The 23,514-nt window shown below is 36.5% G+C and overlaps 1 non-coding gene across 1 annotated transcript; it reads left to right on the plus strand.

Annotated features, from left to right (window-relative positions):
• Positions 1-12,118: 12,118 nt before the first annotated feature.
• Positions 12,119-12,225, plus strand: LOC141650177 (small nucleolar RNA R71). The gene has a single exon (XR_012546226.1). It is a non-coding gene; the product is annotated as a small nucleolar RNA R71 (small nucleolar RNA).
• Positions 12,226-23,514: the final 11,289 nt, after the last annotated feature.

Consider the following 23,514-nt stretch of genomic DNA (forward strand, 5'->3'; position numbering starts at 1 on the left):
ATATAACTTAATTGTTCTTTTATCGACATTTGATTATTACTGTCCTCGGGCAACCGAGATGGTAACGCCCTTATGTGCTAGGGAAAGTCTTGTTAAGGCTCTTTGGTATATGGGGGTGTTACATTAAGGATGAGGTTGCCATGAGGAGCCACGGAAGGACCGGGTAGGGAAGAGAGGGGACCAAAAAAATTGATTGTATGTGAGCAAGACGGATCTTACAAGCTCGATACCATGTAAGAGATGAGAAGAATTGATTATGAATATGATGATTTCATTGATGCAAGAATTAAAATATTTATAGTGTGTACAAATACAAGACTTATGAAAGAATAAACCTAATTACCTAAAACTATACAAAGAAATAGAAAAGCATAATTACAAGAAAGATATGTAGAGTAACGATCAAGGCGGAAATATACGAAGAATATACACAAGATAATTTAATGAATAACATTACTTTCATTGTACTTGTGGGAATGTGAAAGATAAACCTTTAGTATCAAGTTCAATGTATTTATGTAATCTTGGCTTTGTATAAGTCTTGTGATTGATGAATGAAAGAACACACAACTTTTCTGAAGCAATTTTCTCGTCAAGTTAATTTAACGATCTTAATTTCTTTCTCCTTTCTCGAATACTCTCAACCAAACAAATCTAAAGTCCGGGGCTTTTCGACTTAAGAAAGTTCTGAACAACTTAATAGATCCAATTTGAATCAGATTGAATCGAACTAAACTGAAATTTGTGTTAAATGTTAAATGAATAGAGTTACATTACAATTAATTTAAATAGAGATGAGTTGAAATAAGTTAGGATAAACTAAAATAAGCTGAAATTAAACTAGAAAGATCAAAACCTAACTACTTATTCCACAGTTTTAGTATGATTGACTCCATAGTCGATACGAAACCGTTTGTTTAGAAATCATTGTTTTAAAAACAATAAGCGTGTCCTATCAATTAACAGAGAATCAAAATGCAGGAATCCAATCTAACAATAAGAAAATGGTAGGATAAATGTTGTCTGCCAATTTACTGCAATCTTAGTGGTGGTGGACAGAAAAAAAGGTGAGATCCATTATTTATTGTATTTATTTTTACGTTACATTAATGCATGAATATTAGTCCAACAAAAACAGAAAAAATATAAAAAGCCCACCCATGTTGATTTTGTCTAGAGGAATAGCTGTTCATTTGAAGGATTTTATTGGTTTGCTCACAACATGTGATTTTACAACAATGATGTGACATCCATGCTCTCTTCTCTCCAATCATATTTCTTTTTGAAAATAAGGAATGTATAATGTTTAATAATTTGTTGTAATTATTTGGTTTAAGTCTAAAATAACAGACCGTTTTGTTTGTGATCGTCACAAGTTTGTAACCTCTTACAGTTTCCCTCTCACTTGCTCTCTCACTTGTTTTTACCCCTCTTGCTCTTCCACTTACTTCATGTGAGATGTTACAAGCTTGTGAAGAAATATTGTCGTCACAAATGAGAATTTGTGCTAAAATAATCACTCACAATGGTTGTTAAATGATTTGTAAAGGTTGGTCCAAAAACATCACATGATACTATCATCAATTAGTTTTACTATAGACGGATATATCCGTATAAAGTGAAATACGAGTCAAATATGCTTAAAGTGGTGACATTTTTTAGCTCACCATACAACTTGTTTCTTGTCTTATGCTTAAAGTGGGTGGATATTTGACCCGTGTATAACTATAGACAAATATTTCCCGTCTATAATGAAAATTTGTGTACTATGATATATAGGATTAGATTCTTGGTTTGGGCTAATTAAGAAGGTTTAAGTAGTGTTTGCATTAATTCTTTTCTTACAATTAGTTTGAGCTAATAAACAATAACATTACAAATGTATTTAATTTTTTAAAATTCTTGTATAAATCAGGGGTGGCTTAGTTTAGCCATAAACGCGAAAATCGAGTCATTAGTTTGCTCACTAACATGTAATTCTACAACAATGATGTGACATTCATGCTCTCATCTCTCCAATCATATTTCTTTTTGAAAATAAGGAATGTATAATGTTTAATCATTTATGGTAATTGTTTGGATTAAGTCTGAAATAATCACTCAAAATGGTTGTTAAATCATTTGTAAAGGTTGGTCCAAAAACATCACATGATACTATGATATATTCGATTAGATTCTTGGTTTGGGCTAATTAAGAAGGTTTGAGTGTTTGCATTAATCATTTTCTTACAAAAGAAACAATAACATTACAAATGTATTTAATTATTTTGAATTCACGTATAAATCAGGGACATTTAAGGCTCTATTTAGCCATGAACACGGGAATCATGCCTATGATTTTGGTTATCAAATTTACAACCTTTATTGATGGAATTCAATCGAAACATTGAATTATAGTAGTATACATATGCATTCATTTTTTGGGCCTTATTTTTTTTTTGTAGAGCATGGAGCGGTTTTAAACAAATTTATCATAAAACGAGACATTTTAGTAACCACTTTTATTCACTAATAAAGTTTTTTTTAGATCTGTTTTACAATCATATTAGTATAAAACTGTCATCACAATTAGAGGTGACAATTGGGTCAGTCGGGTCAGGTTTGGGTCGGGTCATATAAGGTTTAGGTCATATCAGGTTAGCTTACCCTTACTTTCGGGCCGAGTCGGATTTGGGCCAGGTCGTTATCAGGCCGGGTCATTTCAGGTCAAATGAATCGGGTCCGTTTACTTATCGCATTACCTCAATTTTTTACAAAAATTTGGGTTAACCATTATTCGGCTTAATTACCATTATTAAGCCAAACGTATCAATCTAAACACAAAATCACTCTCATTTCAATCAATATTAAGCTTAATAATTGTCAGTTCATCAATTTTATTGGGTCAATATATCAACATTGGGTCGGGTCTGGTTCGGGTTTAGGTCACTGATCATCCGGTTGTCATCGGCTCGATTTCAGATTACAATATTCTCGAGTTCTATCAAATTAGATTTACTCGATTTCGGATTGAGTCAGACTTATCAGCTCTAAGGACAACACTTACTCGAAAGTAAAATAAAATCTTAGAGAGGGTAAGAGAGGTTGTCTAATTGTCTATCAACAAATGGGGATGTCTAGGTTGCCAATAATAGCATAGAAAAATTGGGCGAAATTAGAAACCAGTTTTGGAAATGGAGAATACCCAAAACAGGAATTGTAGGCATTTTGGCAATAGAACCTAGAGTTAATATTACCAAATTCAATTTCTTCCCAATATGGAACATGATTATTAATAGTGGATTTTATAGTCAGCTTGATTGGTTCAATTCATGATGGATTCAACTTCCACTACTCGTACGTGTGCATGTGAAAGACAAGGACTTCCTTCTTCCTTTGTTTACGGCAACCAAAACTAATGATTTCGATTAGTTTTTTTTCACAAATAGGATTATACATCCAGTTGTACCATAAGCATGGTACAACTAAGGTATAAGAATCTGAACTTATATGTATTTTTTCTGAGCTAATTCAAAGTTAGTGTTTTTAATGTGTAAATGGATGAGCTCAATATTTTCTATGAAAGCTCATATTCTTTAACATAAAGCTCGAATACTTTATCACAAAGCTCAGCTTCTACACCGTACAACATATACAACTGGTTGTATAGTCCATGAATTGGTTTTTTTTTTACAAGTTTAAGGCTTATCAGCCCCTAGTTTCAATAATGAAAATAAATTGGGGGCGTTTTGGTTAGAAAAAGGGAGAGGAAAAGGAAATTAGAAAGGGTAAGAGGGAAAAAAGTAAAGGATTATCTAAAACTTAATTAGTTGTTTGGTTACATCAAGAAAATGAAGTGTGGTGGGTTGTGATTTATTTTGGTGTGCGGGAGGTGGTTTAGGTGGGGTGGTTGTGGTGGTGGTGATGGCGGTAGTGGCGGTGGCGTGGTGGTGGTGGCAGTGGGGTGGCTGTGGTGGTGGTGGTGGCGTCATGGTGGTTGTGGTGGTTGTGTTGTGGTGGTGGTTTATGTGGAGTGGCTGTGGTGGTGGTGGTGGTGGCGGCGATGGCGTCTTGATGGTGACTGGTGTGGTGGTAGGTAAATAAGGTGATTGAAGGGAAACAAGGGTAATGAAATCTCATACCTTGGGGGGTTGAGGGTAAGGAATTAGATGGATTGAGGGGTAAGGAAGGGAATTTCATTATCTTTGTTTATGTCAAAGAAGCACCAACAAAGGAAATTAATAACTTTGTTTCCCTTTCCCTTTCTTATAGACCATCAACCAAACGCCTTAAGTCTGTACAAAGTATGTAGCCATTAATCTCCTTGACTTTAATAAAAAGTGAAATTCAACTCCAATTTTTATTTCTAACTAAAATCTCAACACACACACACACACACACACACACACACACACACACACACACACACACACACACACACACACACACACACACACACACACACACACACACACACACACACACACATATATATAGAGAGAGAGATTAGATCATATAAGACCACCTTTTTTGGTTGAGTCCATAAGTCTTAATATAAGCCTTTAGATCTAATAGATGAGTGGTGGAGATTAGATTTAGATGAATGGTCAAGATTAAAACAAACCAAACCCTACTCCTCTCTCTCATTCTCTCATTTCTCCTCCTCTCACATATCTCTCTCATCTCACCTGTCTAATTTCTCTCTCAAATTCCGGCAGCCACCACCGTCCTGCAACCACCCTATCACTGTCATCACCATTGTCATGGCACCGCACCAGCCACCCTCACGTCGTCGACCTCCAACAACACTCCCATCGCCATCACCATGCACCATTTCTCCCTCTTCTTTAAAAAACAAACACGAAATCCACTACCAACCACCACCGCGGCCAACAATAACAACCATCGCCACTCGTCGCCTCCGTTGTTGCCTCCCTCTTAACCAGATCTGAAGAGTGGTCGTCACAAATTTATAAAAAAAAAATAGATCTGGCATGGTTATTGTGGAAGGCCGCCAAAGAGATGGTGGTGCGTGGACGCGTGGTGGTCTGCCTCCTCCCTCCCGTTCTCTTTTTTTTTTCTTTTTCTAATTTGAGATAATAAGTGGTTGGTGTTGTTGGTTGTCGCGGTTTGGATGTGTGAGATGCGGCTGGTGGTGCGTGGTGGGTCTGCCGCCTCTTTTTTTTTTTTTTTCCAGATCTGAGATAATAAGTGGTTGGTGTTGTTGTTGGTTGTTACGTTTTGGAGGTAGTGGTGGGTCTGGGGTGGTGGTGTAGAGGTGGTTAGGGTAGCAGGTGGTAGGATGGTGGTGGTTGTTGAAAGAAGAGTTATTAGTAAAAAGTTACACTTTCGAGGACTAAAGTTACAAATTCAAGGACTAGAGTTACACTCGTAGGACAATAAAATTACACCTCTATTGACTAAATTTACACCTTCATACTAAAGTTACACTCTTGAAGGATAAAAGTTACATTTGAGAGGACTAAAGTTACAATAAAAAAAGTATATTAAATCAAATTTTCACATCAAACTACTATATGACTAAAGTTACGATCCCAATGACTAAAGTTACACTTAAAGGGGTAAAGTTATACTCGTAAAAGTATATAAATTCAAATTTATACATAGAAACCACCATACGACTAAAGTTACACTTAAAACGATTAAAGTTACACCTAAAACAACTAAAGTTATATTCGTGAGACAATAAAGTTACATATACTTTTGTTAAAATTACTTAAATTCAAATTTATAAATCCAAATTTTCGTATACACAATGACCTTAAAAGAAAAAAATTACACTCATGAAGACTAAAATTACACTCATAACTCAATAAATGACTAAAGTTATACTCATAAAGTAGTAAAGTTACAATCAGAAAATGATTGGCTAGGAATAGGACTTATGGACTCAACAAAATTTGTGGACTCATCTGAACCTCTCTCTCTCTCTCTCTCTCTCTCTCTCTCTATATATATATATATATATATATATATATATATATATATATATATATATATAAAGAACATAGAAAAATTACAAATTCAATGATACCCGTCGTGAGGTGTCAAAAATAATATTTATAAACTTCAACTACAACTATAGCTAGCGGCAGTCGGGTCGAACCACAGAGAGGCAGACTTAATTTCTAGTTGTTTAAATTCGGTCTAAGGTAACAAAAGGTGGGGGTTTGATTGGGTCTGGTCTATAGCTAATAACAATAAAAGAAAAGTAAACTAATGAAATATATAAAATCAAGTATAAAAAGAGGTACTAGGATGGTCGGTTCGTTATATTTTCAAGGCGGCAAAAGATACTAAACAGTCCAAATCGAACACATGTGAGGCGGGAAACAAGAGGTCCTCTCGGTCCACTCTTAACAGATAACATCTTTCGATCTCGCTATAGGTCCCTAATATCACTAATACTCGACTCGTCCCGAAAAGTGACTAATAATCTAAACTTTACCTATCTTTCGATCTCGGCATAGTTTAGTCATTTTAATTGGTGATCTAACAACTTTCCTATCTATCTTTCGATCTAATGGGTCAGTCATAAATTAAGCATCTAACTGGTCGCATGCATTCGATTCGTTAAATACAACATTAAAATCAATTAAAACGAAAGGTAACCTCACGTGGTCAGTCGATCGACCAGGTATGGCAGTCGATCGACTGACACGCGATTTCATCCAAGTTAATACAACGCCGCCACGCTATAATTCCCCTACATCCTAGCACGAATAGATTAGCTACTCATACTAAGAACGATAACAACAATAAAATTAGGGCATAAAATTACTGAATTCATGGTTAAAACGATTAAATAAGCAATTGACATAAAATGATAAATTGGCTTTTGGGATACTAACTAGCAATTCTATATCTATGAACGATAATAAAGCGATAAACTGGAATAAGAACAGAGTAGTACCGAACGAAATTGCAGAAGAGAGATCCGAAAACCAAGTTGTATTGAATATGGAACAATAAGAACCCTAATTATTTCCTAAACTATTAATGAAAGACCTAATGATAAAAACTTAGATGATTGTATCTCAAGAATGAGTTACGTTATATAGGTAAACGTACGCAGCTTTATTCTAAAACCTAAACATAATGGGCTTGATTTCCTCGATCTTTTAATTCTCGTCTGAGTAGCGGGGTGGTCGATCGACTGAGATGACCGGTCGATCGACTGCTATGCAGTGTACAGTAGTTTCTGGAACCCGCAGGTTGGTCGATCGACTGATGGTAGTGGTCGATCGACTGCTTGAGCTGCTACTTGACTTCTACAATCTCGTGGATTTGTCTTTTGGGCCTTGAATTGCGCACCAAGCTCGTTCCTTAAGCGAATACTTCACGTCAAATGCAATGTAGGATACTCGGGGACGGATTTAGCTCGATTTCCGCTGGATTCTTCACATTTCTGCAATAATGTACAAAAATACGGAAGTAGACGGAAATAGGGAGAAATGTAGCATAAACTACATGAATGAGCTCTGAAATGCGTGTAAAATGGGATATAAAACATCATATAAAAGACACGCATCAAACTTCCCCAAACCAAACCCTTGCTTGTCCCCAAGCAAGAACTAGACTCGATCTAATGACCTAATGGAACGAGTTCAATCTCAGAGCGAATTACAACATGTAAAGCCTAAACCATTTTAATGCAATAACCAACAATCGATTAGCAATGAATCATGCAAACGAGTTATGGAGTCGTTAAAACTACTGAACCGTCAACTGTAGAGACTTATCAAATTGGACTCTTACGGGTCGCTCATATCACTCAAATAAGCACAGGTGAATAATGTAAAGATAGAAAGAATTCATTTGTAGTGACACTCACCTAACTACGACCTATAAGAACATGCCTGCAATATAATATGAAAGCAATCTCTATGACCGTACATACGCATTCCAACCAACAAAAGACCATGACACATGCCGAGGTATATATGTGGATATGTGAGGTATGGGTAAGAAGAGGCAAAACATTTATGGAAAAGTGGAGGTACAGGTGATCAAGCTAGTACCGAAACGGAACCATATGGCAACATCCAACTTCTTGCTCAAAAACAAATGAAACGGTGCTATAGCAAGCACAAATCTCACAATCTCCAGGTATAAAGGTAATCAACTAACTCCCCATAAGATAAGAATAAAACATGGGAGCAAAAATCGCCAAAAGATAAGGATTTGAATTATGCGAATTTGATTTCTTTTTCTCGAACCTCAGTCGATCGACCTATGATGCCAGTCGATCGACCGCTTCAACAGTACATAACCTCTTTTTCTTTCTTTTTTCGAATAATTTCTTTTTCACTTCATTTCTTTTCTTTTCATTCTCCCAACTAAATCTCAATAAGAGCATTTACTACCAAAAACTAAGTAACAATCCTAAGGACACGGACTACTAGCTTGACAAAGGACAGGCTATATGTAGGATGTAGTAATGGGACAAAAAGGCTATTTTTGGCAGTGTGGGGTTCATGGGCAAAACTAATAAGGGGAAACCTCTACCACATGTGTCAACTAACCACAGACCGAATGCAATACAGGTATTAAGCAGATTAAGTTCATATTTATGCAAATTGATATGACATGTCTTATAAGGAGTACTACTCACATTCCTAAATAAACCGGTCATGGATGTCACCAGTTATAGGCTCTAAATCTCAGAAATATGATGTAGTTTGCCAATTTTCAAGGTCAAGTCTCAAGTTCAGCAAATAATTAACGAAAACTCGTGGATATGCACTTATACGATTCTACTAATAACATGTTAATCAAGCAAGGCTTAGGTAAAACAAATGCAAATGCAATATCATCCTTGAAATACTACCGTTCCGACTCGACCTATATGCTAAAATAAACATGCATTTTATTTGAATTTTTGTGAATTTTTTCAATTTTTTTGAGGTTTTTTGAATATAAGAATGAAATAAACAATGCAAAACAAAATGTAAACGTGAATGCAAGCAAATGATATGCGACGCAAAACCCTTCCCCAAACCAAATCGCACAATGTCCCCATTGTGCAAAATCATGTAATGAAGAAAAGAGAAATGGGAATTTGCAGGAAAATAAACAAATAAAAATGACATGAAGTGGAAATCGGGAACTTACAAGACTTTAAGCGCAGCAAAGGAAACCTCCCCAAACCAGCGTGAGCTAGGGGGGTTTCAAAGAGTAAAGCAGTGCTACTAATAAGTACCTGAAAAGACAAACAAAATACCACGCATAAAATCGAGAAAGACAATAATGAAGCGGTATTATGTGCAAACTTGAGAAAAATAGAAGAAATAAATAAATGACGGAAGATAAAGTGGAGTAGAAAACTCCCTTAATTCCGCAAATCGACCAAACATAGCAGGAGAGAGGTCGTAAACAAGTACAGCAGTGCAGGTCGGTCGATCGACCACATCACTCAGTCGATCGACCGAGGTGAAAGGAACAAGAGCTCCTGGAACTCGCAGATCGATCGATCGACCACTCAAAGCCGATCGATCAAAAATCTCTTGTTACTTCTTATTTCTTCGTATTTGCCCAATTACTTGAGCTAAAGAGGTCTAAAAACCTGCAAAAGCACAATAATACTCGCCCAAAATTGCGCAAAACCCAAAATAAAGTCTCAAACACATAAAATCCTAAGCAAGCAAAAATAAAATGCGAAGTTTCGCGCACACAAAAGCAATAAAAAAGTGTCTAACAAAAGCAAATAAAATGTTTTGGAAAACATGTGATCAACTAGTAGTTGATCAAGAACGGCCACGGAATGGCCCATTTCGTCGGCTTCTGGCTACTAGAAGTAGCCTCAACGGTGCTTATCTTATCAGCTGCACCCTTCTTAGCTTCCACGTCCGTATGGCTCAACGGATCAACACTTTCATCATCTCCCCAGTCAATGACCTCTTCTTGCTCATCAAAGTCCAAGTCGGACTTCCGTGCCTTGACCGGTTCGTCATCAACTTCCTCATCAGTGGCATAGCTAAGGCAACCAAGACCTCCTCGTGAAACGATTGGCTTCTTTGTGGATGGAGTGACTTGCAGCTCTTCCTTCCCCAAACCAGCTCCTGCAATATCAGAAATAGACAAATCTTCCTCCAATTTGCTCCCAATCTGGAGCGGAGGGGTTACAACAGGAATAGAGATAGGTAAATCAGGAAGCACAAAGTACGATTTCTTGTCAGAAACCGTATTACAAGTCACAGGCCACATGGGGTCCTTTTTCTTAGATGGCTGGGCAAAAACAATAGAATGCTTGCCCACTTTAAAAGTCAAGGTTCCTAGACCGACATCTATGATCGCACCAAAGTGTGCAGAAATGGCCTACCCAAAATAATGGGAATGTGGGCATCCTCAGGCATGTCAAGTACAACGAAGTCGACGGGGAAGAAAAACTTCCCTATTTGGACGGGGATGTCCTCTAAGACTCCTATTGGCTGGACCGCAGATCGGTCAGCCATCTGTACTGTCATATCTGTCACTGCGAACCTAGTCAATTTGAGCTTCCTAGCTAGACTCAAAGGCATGACACTTATACTAGATCCTAAGTCACATAATGCCTTCTCAATAGAGAAGGTACCTATATTGCAAGGAACAGAAAAGCTACCCGGATCCTCTAGCTTATGGGGTGCAGTATGAGACAAATAAGAGCATGACTCTTTGGTTAATGCAACAGTATGCACATTTTCAAGTGACTTTTTCTTAAACAAGAGTTGTTTCATGAATTTAGTGTAGGCAGGCACTTGATTGACCAACTCAAGGAAAGGAACTTGTACATTCAAACTACGAATAACCTTTTCAAATTTATTGAAAGATACCTGTTCCTTTGTCGGCACTAGTCTCTCTGGATATGGGGCTGAGAGAAGTACCTTAGCCCTCTCTTCTAAGTCTCGCATGCCGGCATCCGTGGACTTAGGCTGAAAGTCCACCACTTTCTCCCTATTGAAGCTTGAACCCTCCTCAGACCGTCTCAAATGTAAGCCATTGACCTACATTGGGTCGAACTTCGGAATCGGGACGGACCCATCAGCACTCGGGTCTTGCCCCAATACTTTCGGAGTTGTCGAACCCTGGAACAAATGGTCTCTTAAATTATCGGGCATTGAAGGACGAAATTTCTTAATATCAGCAGGGGTCTCAGTCGATCGACCACCTTGCTTAGTCGATCGACTGAGATGTACAGTTCCAGAAGCTCCTGTAACCCGCATATCAGTCGATCGACCGGGTATATCAGTCGATCGACTGATATAACTGGTAGACGCCTTGTTCTTGTTATTTTTCGTTAAAGCTTTCTTTTGACTCGGTTCCGCCTCATTCTTTTTAGGGGCATCCTCGACCATAGAAGGCCCCTCCAGGGTAGACCCACTCCTCAAAGTAATGGCATTCAGGGTCTCTTTCTGGTCAGTTTGAGTCGGTAAGTGTCCGGGAGCTCGAGTGGTACTCTTACTAGCCAATTGAGCAATTTGGCTCTCTAGTAGCTTCATCCCGGCCTCTCTAGCTTGGGACTCCTTCAGCAGCAAGTTCTTAAACTCAGCAAAATCAGAACCATGGGATTGTTGTTGCTGCTGCGACACATAAGGAGGTTTTTGGTATTGTTGTTGCTTATGATGAGGGGGCACATAAGCTTGCTGCTGCTGCTGTTGTGGAGGTTGAGTCGGATTCAGGACATTCTGGCTACTCCACCTCAAGTTGGGATGGACATTCGGCTCATAGTACGTGTTTGTCTGCCTATAGTGTTGAAAGGCAGCACAAGACTCAAAGGGGACAGAACAATTTTCTCGAGACATGCCCTCGGCTCCACATCTTCTACTGACGAAAGGACCGTCTCGAAAACAAAGCGTTAACATGGTACATCCCACCTTTAGAAGCTCCTCCCAATTCATATTTGTCAAACCTTGCAGTGAGAGCTTCTAGTGCAAAGAACATAGGAAGATTCAGCACTCTCCTCTGGTTTCCTCTCGAATTCCCATATTCAGCCTTATGAGTGGCCAAATCATCGATGATCTTCCACCCCTTAGTCTCTCCCATGTTCTCAGCAAATCGGCCATTGGCTGCAGCATCCAAAATAGCCCTCTGATCGTCAAACAGCCCATTATAGAACTGGTTTCAAAGACTACATTTTTCGAACCCATGGTGCGGTATGGTTCGCACCAGTTTCTTGAAACGGACCCATGCTTCATGGAAGTTCTCATCAGGCCCTTGTTTAAAGCTCGTGATCTGAGCTCTAATGGCATTCGTCTTCGAGGCAGAGAAGTACTTTTTGTAGAATGTCAGGGCTAAGGAATTCCAGTCGGTGATCCCATGAGCGGCTCGGTCCAGATCTCTATACCACTCCCTTGCCGCATCACGAAGGGAGAAAATGAACATGGTCTCCTTGATCTGATCTTGGGTCACACCGGCCGGCGGGGGTATAAAGCAGCAATAATCAATAAAAATCTCCATTTGCTTGGCTGCATCTTCATTTGCAGCTCCCCCGAACTGGTTTCTCTCAACCAGGTTAATATAGGAAGGCTTTGGCTCGAATTTTCTCACCTCCTCAGGTAGTTCGAATCCTTTGTAGAGATTCGCAGTGTAGGCTCGAGTGACTAGCAATGGTTGCTTCTTCACCATGACGGGATTTTTGGAGAAGTAACTGTCTCGGTGAAGAAATTGAAGCGGGAGATGTAGGTGGATCTCCTTGAACAGAGCGTTCTCGTAGTAGCTTGACAGAGTACTCGGCTCTTCCCTCGTCGGTAATACCCTTTGTGATCGTCTCAACTCGCGCAAGGATTTCTCGATCTCAGGATTTAATGGTACTAGTTCACCACCCTGTGACCGGCGCATAAGAAGAAACTACAAAAAGAATATAAGAAAAGTTTAAGGAACGGAAGTCCCTTAAACTAAAGAAAGACTAAATAAAAACAACTAAAAATTAGAACAATTGCCTCCCCGGCAACGGCGCCAAAATTTGATACCCTTCGTGAGGTGTCAAAAATAATATTTATAAACTCCAACTACAACTATAGCTAGCGGCAGTCGGGTCGAACCACAGAGAGGCAGACGTAATTTCTAGTTGTTTAAATTCGGTCTAAGGTAACAAAAGGTGGGGGTTTGATTGGGTTTGGTCTATAGCTAATAACAATAAAAGAAAAGTAAACTAATGAAATATATAAAATCAAGTATAAAAAGAGGTACTAGGATGGTCGGTTCGTTATAGTTTCAATGACAAAGATACTAAACAGTCCAAATTGAACACATGTGAGGCGGGAAACAAGAGGTCCTCTCGGTCCACTCTTAACGGATAGCATCTTTCGATCTCGCTATAAGTCCCTAATATCACTAATATCGACTCTCGTCCGAAAAGTGACTAATAATCTAAACTTTACCTATCTTTCGATCTCATAGATTTAGTCATTTCAATTGGTGATCTAACAACTTTCCCTATCTTTCGATCTAATGGGTCAGTCATAAATTAAGCATCTAACTGGTCGCATGCATTCGATTCGTTAAATACAACATTAAAATCAATTAAAACGAAAGGTAACCTCACGTGGTCAGTCGATCGACCAGGTATGGCAGTCGATCGACTGACACGCGATTTCAGTCCAAGTTAATACAACGCCGCCTACGCTATAATTCCCCTACATCCTAGCACGAATAGATTAGCTACTCATACTAAGAACGATAACAACAATAAAATTAGGGCATAAAATTACTGAATTCATGGTTAAAACGATTAAATAAGCAATTGACATAAAATGATAAATCGGCTTTTGGGATACTAACTAGCAATTCTATATCTATGAACGATAATAAAGCGATAAACTGGAATAAGAACAGAGTAGTACCGAACGAAATTGCAGAAGAGAGATCCGAAAACCAAGTTGTATTGAATATGGAACAATAAGAACCCTAATTATTTCCTAAACTATTAATGAAAGACCTAATGATAAAAACTTAGATGATTGTATCTCAAGAATGAGTTACGTTATATAGGTAAACGTACGCAGCTTTATTCTAAAACCTAAACATAATGGGCTTGCTTTCCTCGATCTTTTAATTCTCGTCTGAGTAGCGGGGTGGTCGATCGACTGAGATGACCGGTCGATCGACTGCTATGCAGTGTACAGTAGTTTCTGGAACCTGCAGGTTGGTCGATCGACTGATGGCAGTGGTCGATCGACTGCTTGAGCTGCTACTTGACTTCTATAATCTCGTGGATTTGTCTTTTGGGCCTTGAATTGCGCACCAAGCTCGTTCCTTAAGCGAATACTTCACGTCAAATGCAATGTAGGATACTCGGGGACGGATTTAGCTCGATTTCCGCTGGATTCTTCACATTTCTGCAATAATGTACAAAAATACGGAAGTAGACGGAAATAGGGAGAAATGTAGCATAAACTACATGAATGAGCTCTGAAATGCGTGTAAAATGGGATATAAAACATCATATAAAAGACACGCATCATTCAACTTTAGTAATTTTATGTTTAGTCGCAGAATGGTCGTCGTTATAACCCTTTTTTAATGTGCTATGATAATATAAAGTTAATTTTATTACATTTAGAGTTAACTATAATTAGAGTTGTTCTCGAGCCGTTCATGTAATAAACTAGAGCTATTCTTCGGTCATACTGCCCAATAATCTGACCCATCCAGCCCTTATTTTTAGCAGGCTTGGACACAAAATTTTCTAAAAAATGGGTTGTGGGCTGAACAAGCCCGACCCGATTAAGTAGATGGGTCGGACATGGACACGAGCTTTTCCAAACGGGCCAACCCGCCCGACCCACTAAAAAAATAAGATAATAAATTTTTAATTTATTTGTGTATATTTATAATTGTTTTATATTATAAATAATGATTTTTTTAATGAAAGAAAATAAAAGCAAATTTATTTAATAAAGTCAAACCTAAACCATTGTCTTTCTAAATATCTCCATGTTTATTAAAATTTGATTATCTTTTCAATAGGTGCATATATTCAAAATACCGCTAATTACCGTGTATTAAGTTACAATAATGTATACATCTAATCTTTACCTCTACACTTATATGTATTCCTTCACTATCAATATATATTATACACCTAACTTCAAATTTCAAATCAAGATATGAGATATAAAAAGTAGTTTAAGTTGAAGTCATTCTATACCGAATAAGTAACTAACAATTAAAGTTTAGTGTTACGGTCTATTAGCCCATGGGCCGCCCGACTTTTGACTAAAGGGCGGGTAAGGGCAAGGATAATTTGCCCACAATTCTGACCCGGCCCGCCCACTATAGTCTTAAAGAGCAACTTTTTTCTTCACGGCCCGACCCATGTCCCGCCCAAACCCGCATTTGAACAGCTCTATAATAAACTAAGCAAATACGAGCCGTACAATTGTTTTGCCCCTTCCTTCAATTCAAACTTGCATTTGATCACCGTTAACCATCATGATTATATTGACTACCTTAAGTCCTAAATTAACTTTATGGATGTTATTCCTAGTTACAAAATCTCATTTGAGATGATCTTAATCTTATGACAACCTCCTTTTATGTTATGTTATTCATTCAATATGAGTTATAAAGCTTTAAACTGTCTAATTATTTAGACTAATTTATTTCTGGTTAATTTAGGTATAAATGTAACACCCGTGAAATTCCAATTTCGGAAATTATAATTTAAGTAGCCATTTTACTATTTTATTATTTACTTAGCCATATTTTTTTTAAAGTCGCGTTTTTAGTATAGTTGTGCAGAAACCGTTAATTTGATGTCATTTCCTTTTACGTTTATGAAGAATTCTGTTTTTATTATAGTTAGGTCAAAACCGCTTTGAGTTAGCCCAAATAAAGTTTAGAATTGGATTCTACGCGAAATTCGAGTAGGAACCGTGTCTATTGAGTCGTGGGTCAAACCGATTCCAACTAGGCCTCTTATTAGGTTTCATTTGTGTGGAAACTCAACAACCTCCTCCTCCTACCTTCATAATTTCTAAAAATTTTCCATCTCACACCTCCATTAAACCTCCCTTCTCTTTAAAAAACTTAATCCTCCATAAGTTGTCCATTCCTTCACCAAATCGCTTTATTCTCGCGCCAATCTTCACCTTTTATCGTCCTCCACCTTTCTAGGTAAGAAAGTCTTTATCTTGTTCAATCTTTCAAAAAGTCCGTCTTTCTCCAAGTTACATAATCTCGCAAATTGTTGTGTTTTTCATGTCTAGGTGGTGTCTTAAAAGACTCGGAGAAGATTATTATCTCATAGAAGAAGATTTAGAGGATTAGAAGTGCTAATTAAGGTAGCGGTGATGGGTTACCCGATGTTACATATTTTATGTGAAATTAAATGTTAGGTTTTAGTCTTTTGCTAGTAAAGTTACTACCTTTATTTACATGTTATTGATGAGTTTTGTAGGATTATTAATGTTGGATGATGTTTTAATTGTGTTTTTATGTTATTGAAATGGTTTATCGCAAATATCTCAATTGGGTAAAGTTGTGATGTTGGATCACTTAATTGATTAATTTTTGATCAAATCTTATGCTTGAATCCATCAAGATGTGGGTTAATTACATTCTTGTACTCCGTAGGTTGTATTACGTATCATTGTTGTTACATGTATGTTTTTGATGAATTTGGGACGAGAAATTGGTAAAAACCGACTTTAGGAAATTGCAGGAAAATGTCGTACAACAAAGTGGAACCTGAGAAAACGGCAGACTGCAAAACATATTGCAGATTGCGGTAGAAACGGCAGACTGCGATTTTCTCTGCCCAACTTTTTTTAAAATGTCCGTAACATTTTCATTTCCTACCGTTAGAACCATTAGAGGATTAGCTATCACCTCCAACTTGTTTAACCTAAAAATCATGTCTAAAACTCAAGTTATGATAACTCAAGTTATGATCGTTTGAAGTTGACCCTTGTTGTAGCCGAGTTCTAAACTTGTGGTTTTAGGTTGGGATTTATGTTTCTTGTTGGGTATGCTTCTTAACCTTGGTTCTAATACCTATGTATAGTATGTTAGCACTTGTTTAACATTAAAACACTTTGATTAAGTATCATTTACATGTTAAATGACGGTTTTTGGGTGTTTCACACATGTATATATATATATATATATATATATATATATATATAGAGTCAAGATCCGGTGAGAACTCCTATATATTTGAGGATTGAGGATTTGTGAATACAATATCACAAGTTCTTCAATAAAATATCACAAAAAATCAAACCTTTGTAAAAAAAAAAAAAAATTTTTTTGAAAAAAAAAAAAAAAAAATTCACAGGTGTTTTTTTTGCGTGATATTTTATCGAATAACCTGTGATATTGTATTGAAGAACTTCTGATATTGTAACACAATCCTCAATCCTCAAAAAGATAGTGTATCCTCACATGATCCCATTCCTATATATATATATATATATATATATATATATATATATATATATATATATATATATATATATATATATATATCATATTTGACCCACTCACATATTAAGTGATGTTTTTGTATGTTTGACCCTAATATGTCATGTTTATACTGATATGATACTATGTATGCATAGTATCACCATGGGTAAGTCCTATGTGAGTCACTTACATGCTTGTTAACGTTTTTTGGTTGTTTGGCTCAAATGTGGTACGTTTACCTTGAGCGGTCTTTTAAGGCACGTTGTCTTCATATCATTGGCGTATCTAGGATTTAGACGGTAGGTGTGCGGAAATTCATTAACTAGAATACTTCAAGTTAGTAGTGATACTTAGAGGACGACAATGATAATAAGGTTTAATTATAATAAAAAAAATAGCTTTCTTGTGGAACTAAGACTAAGTTTATCCCAAGACTCATCTTGAGACTTCAGACCCTGCCACATCAACTTTCCACTAACTTTTTATTTTTCAAACTCAGACTCAAACACTCTCAGACTCATTTAAAAAATACACTTTATCCTTAGACATATTTCAGACTTTACCACCTCAACTTTTCACTTACTTATTTTACTTTTTTATTTGTTTACTTCAATAAAATACTACACTTTTCTTATCTAAATTAATAAAATAGTATACTTTTTACTATTCCCAAGTCTCAACATGGGTCTTGCAAATCAAAGACCCAATCTAAGACTTGTGAGCATGTACTTTAAAGCAAGATTGCTCTCAGATTCTACAAATCTTATCTTAAGACTTTCGCTCATACCCTTTCTAAGACCCCGATAAACATAGCCTAAGAATGATAGAATGACATCGTAACATAGACTAAAAAATAAGCCCAAAATCTTGGCATGAAACCATAACAATTAGTGTTGTGAAAGACAATTCTACACCAAGTTATTGTAAAACGAATCCAATCATAAGCATATTAGTGGGTAAAAGAAACTATTAAAAAATCCCGTTTTACAAAAAACGTGGGTAAGATCGCTTTACAAAAGTATTGTAAAATGAATAATCGGTGTATTAGTGTATATCACTTGGAAATAGTATTTACCTAAAATTGCATAGACGTCCATGGGTATGCAAGTGCATAGACGTTCATGGGTATGCAAGTTGGGCAAAAAAATTAAAATAAAGTCCACAGGATTCGAACCTTGGAAGTTAAAGAAGATGGCATCATCGTTTACCACGCACACCACAACAGAATAATTATAATAATGAGAACTAAAATGTACTCATTTCTAAATTTCAGGGGGTGTAGGTGCATCCACCGCACCCCCCATGACGACGCCGCTACTTCATATGGTGGTGTCATTGTGCTTAGGATGCTAGATTGACATTCTTTTGCCTTTTTCGGACCTTTGGTTGCGGACTATGTGCCATGTTTCCGATTAAGGGGTCACTCGACCTTTGGTTACGGACAATGGCCATGTTTCCAGTTGACTTAATTACTATAACATCCTCCTTTCAGACCTTTGGTTATGGTATGTGTACCATGTTTCCGGATTGAGGTTACTCTTCTCTCCTTTCGGACCTTTGGTTACGGTATGTGTGTCATGTTTCCGGATTGAGGTTACTATTTAGCCCTTCTTCGGACCTTTGGTTACAGACTGTGTGTCATGTTTCTGATTTCGGGCTATTCGACCTTTGTGTGCCATGTATCGAGTCTTGGATGCGAAATGTTTATCGCAAGTCGAATCGGGAAATGTTCATCGCGAGAGTTTAGATTCAGGTTTAGATTAGACCATATATGATCGTCATCCTACCAGAAGGATTAAGTCTAGAGTTATCTTGTCATGCTTAGTCACGAAGCTTTGCACGCATATGCCATTTACCGTAAGAGTTATGTTTTGGATTGTTTGGATGGTAAGAGTCTTTTGGTCCTATTGAGCACTAGGGGGTAAGATGCAAGCCACCTAATATCGAAATGATTGGCGGGATGGATTTTCCCATTCTTACTTGTGGTGAGATGAAAGTCATAGGTATGAGTGTGACATTAGTCGCAACATCCCGTACATTGTATGTTAAAATACATTTTCAAGGAAATGGCTACGATTTTTACTCACATGAATTATATTATTGACCTCTCCTTATCCATGTCACATGAGGTTGATATTGACTTTTGGTTTTTATGATGGTTTGATTGGATTATCTCATATGAATGTCTCGTATATGCCATTGTTCACGGTGGATTTCACATGTATTGAAATACTATTCTTATGTCATGGTGGTTAGGTCTTGTTTATGTTGTACATGCTTTAATATGTTCTTGTTTATGTGTATTTTGATGTAATATGGCTGGGAGAACCCTCAGTTACTCCTCACTGATTGTGGCATTCATTTTTAATAAATGAACAGGTTGCAGGTTGATGCTTATTTGGGGGTTTCGATAAGTGAGCTAGTGACCATTGTACTTACAACGGATGACCTTTATTTTGTAGTTTATAGTCATGTTTAGTATTGTATTTGTGTATTATCAAGAGATCGGGATCCCTTGAATTCATTAAAGTCGTAATTTGTATTAAGAGATTTCTTAAACTCAAATTTTTGTTTATAATTTAGTGACGCCGCGTTTTTTATCATTAAAGTTTTTTAAAATCTCGCATTTTGCGATGCAATATTTGTGTTTACTTTATTGTATAATTGCGGAGGTTCACAATAATAATAAAACATTTGTCGATGTAAAAAGGTCTATGAAATTGCAACTGCATACGTATATATCGCTGAATATTTTTTTTTTGTGACTTCTAATTAAGTAATATGATTTATTCCCTTCATTACACTTTTATTGTCGATGTAAAAAGGTCATTTTTTTATCCACGTGTCATTACAATAAGCCTTATATATCCTAAATCTCACAAGCTCATTTAGGTTATTAAGATTCTACTCTTATAGCTATTAGTTTAGAGACCTTCCAACTTCCATCTTTTTCTTTCAACAAAATTTAGTATCCAATTTATTTATTTTTCCGTTAAATGACCTTTGATCTGCTATTAATTCAATGCATCATTAAATCCATTAAAATAAATATCAAGTTTATGTTACTAGAATTGTATGTACAAACATCATATATATGAAATGGATGTGTTTTTGCTCATATTGAACCTAGAGAATTATTTGAAGAAATTATAGGTATGATCCCTACAAATATCCACTATTTAGATTGTGTTATTTTTCATACATATTATTTATTTATTTCAATTTGGTCACGTGATTTTTCTTTTCATAAGAGTTAATTTCATTTAAGTGCATTATTTTTTATTGTTTGAAATCGTAATTCACTTTTAGTTGCTTTTGGGAAATAAAAATACATTGTTGTAGTCTTCAATAATGGAAAATTAGTACAACAAAAAACTAATGGAAACTTGGAGTTAAAATTTCGATGATGATATTAATATTAGCTTGAAGTGTATTTGATTTATTGTTTATACTATATAGGTGATATTTTATCAAAAGCTCCATGACTATACGGATAACCTACACATCCAAGATAAAGTGAAAGGGTAGTGACATGTGATCAGTGTGCCGACCGACAAGACGTGTGGGTTGCTGAAAACTAAATTAGGCAAAAGTACAAGTAAATTTTCAGACTCAAGGTTCATAATGGTGAAGAATTGCACTTGCAAAACTATATGTACATTGCAAGTTAGTAAATCAGCAAACAAAATCGTATTAGACTATTGTTATTGATAAGTCCATTTTATATATACTTTAACTCTCTATTTTATCTCTGTTTATTTGATCATTTGCACTAATGTTAGTGATTTAATGAGCTAATTCCGTGTTCTAGTTGTGTTTGCTTGTTTTCATTGTGTTTTGTAGGAAATTAAGCTTCTAGTAGCTTTTTCCCGTCAAAGTAGCAAGCACAAGGGTTCACGAGGCTAAAAAGACTAAGCATGACCTCTGAAGGGTATTTTGGTAATTTCCAAGCCCGACTAAGAAGTATGAAACTTGGGTTGATATGCAAAATGATCATACAAAATAAAGCCCAAAAGAAAAGTCCAAGTTTATGTAGAGAATGCCAAGCTTAGGATGCTCTTAGGATACTCATTGTACAATTAACTGGAGGATTAAAGGTGGGTTAATAGCTCACATTCGATTCCTAATGCAATTAAAGACGGATTTAAGAGAAAAATCATAAAACATCATGACCCCGATCGGGGTGTGGTGTCCCCGATCGAGGTTAGCCCCTTTTACCTTATTTCCGTTACTCCCTTTAGTCCTATATAAAGGGTGTTGTATCCACACACTTACATACACTTTTTCCATACGCTTAAGTCTTAATTTTCAGAATAAAATGTAGTTTAGATTAGATTTCCTTTAAGCATTCCTTTATTTGTTACAAATATTTCTTTAAGCATTTCAATTTATATTACAAGTTCATTTACAAGTCATTTCCATTGGTTCTATCTTGTTCTTTATTTCCAAGTTCATTTCCTTTGTTGTGGTAATTCTATTTCTTGTATTGTTTTGTTATTTCCTTTGTCATTTCCATTATTAGTTATTAGTGGTCATATTTACTTTATCATTTGTCATTAGTTTAGTTTACATTATGCAAGAGTAGTTTACTGTGTCTAGGGAATAAGGGAAACCATGCACAAATAGTATTTGCAATTGTTGAATTAGGATGTTATAGTAATCGATTAAAAGTTTCTATTACATGTGTGCTTTGTTTTGTTAATCTTTGATAAATGATCACAATCTTAAATTAAATTTGTTAATTCACTTTTATAAGTCAAGAGGCACGAAATTGAATTAGACTAAGCATGTTTTAGTAAATGACCTAGTCATAATGAGAGTTCGCTAGGACCCGATCTATGGTTGACAATATGGCGAGAGGTGGTTGTCTTTAAGCCTAAACAATTAACGATGTTCTCAACTCCTATGTTTAATTGAGCATTTACATAATTTGCATGTGTGACCCAACCTCCCTAGACTCTTCCTTTATTGGTATTGTTTACAAACCCAATCATATAATCAATCGATAACCGACCTATATAGAATTCACTCCATAACAACTTATATAGCAACTCCCGTCTCCTTGTGTTCGAACCCTATTACTACATTCATTTGTGTCTAGGGTATTTATCTTTGATTAGGTTGCGATATCCTATCAAATTTTGGCGCCGTTGCCGGGGAGCACGGTTTTGTGTGCTAATTAGTTGTTGAATTCTATCTTTTTTTTATTTGTCCCAGGGAATACTTGTTCCTTGGGATCTTCTCACGGTTTCTGTAATACCCCCATTTATTTAGGAACTTTTAGCAAGACATTCCCAGAAAAATAAAGGTGTTACCATCTCAATTGCATGAGGTAGTAAGTATAAAAGACAAACAATTACAAAAGTACTTTAAGACGATATAATTAAAGTGCCTCAAATCGTTTTATTACAAAGGTTCCAACGAGTTAAATAAATAATACAAAATACGTTTAAAACAACTGCAGCAGAAATAAACTAAATAGTGCCTGAATAATTTAAAGTGATCTCTAGACTCTGACGAAGTTCAACGTCCCAAGCTCCCTCCAAGCATCCAGCACTTCACACAAGCTAACCTGAAATCAATCTGCTCCCCAATATTTGGTTCATCACAGGTGTTCACGAATACACAGTCAACCACGAAATTGAGTAGGATAACTAAACAACAATAATAATACGATAAGCTGCAACAAAATATAATCAAAGAAACTCAAGCCAAAGACCGTCACACACACGGCTCAACCGTGTCCCACATCACACGCCACAATCGAATCCATAACACAACCGTCACAATGCGAATACTGCTCAGGTCCACGACAAAACCTCAACACCACCGTGCCTGGCCGACCAAAACCGCGCAAATCCACGGCTCTTCCACATCCCCGTGCCTGGCCGACCAAATAATCTCAATTGCAATGCCAATCTTATTTCAAAATACCAACCAACAAGAGAGAACCAACCAACAATGATAATAACATGACTATAAGATGCTCAACACAACAATTATAACAATATGCTCAAGATGATATAATTATCATAAGACAATGCAACCAACAACTTATCTCATGCCAACAATACATCAACAATCCATATTATAAACAATTCACCAATTTACCAATTAGACATAGTTGAG

The sequence above is a fragment of the Silene latifolia genome, chromosome 3 (genome assembly GCF_048544455.1).
Source record: "Silene latifolia isolate original U9 population chromosome 3, ASM4854445v1, whole genome shotgun sequence".
NCBI lineage: Eukaryota > Viridiplantae > Streptophyta > Magnoliopsida > Caryophyllales > Caryophyllaceae > Silene > Silene latifolia.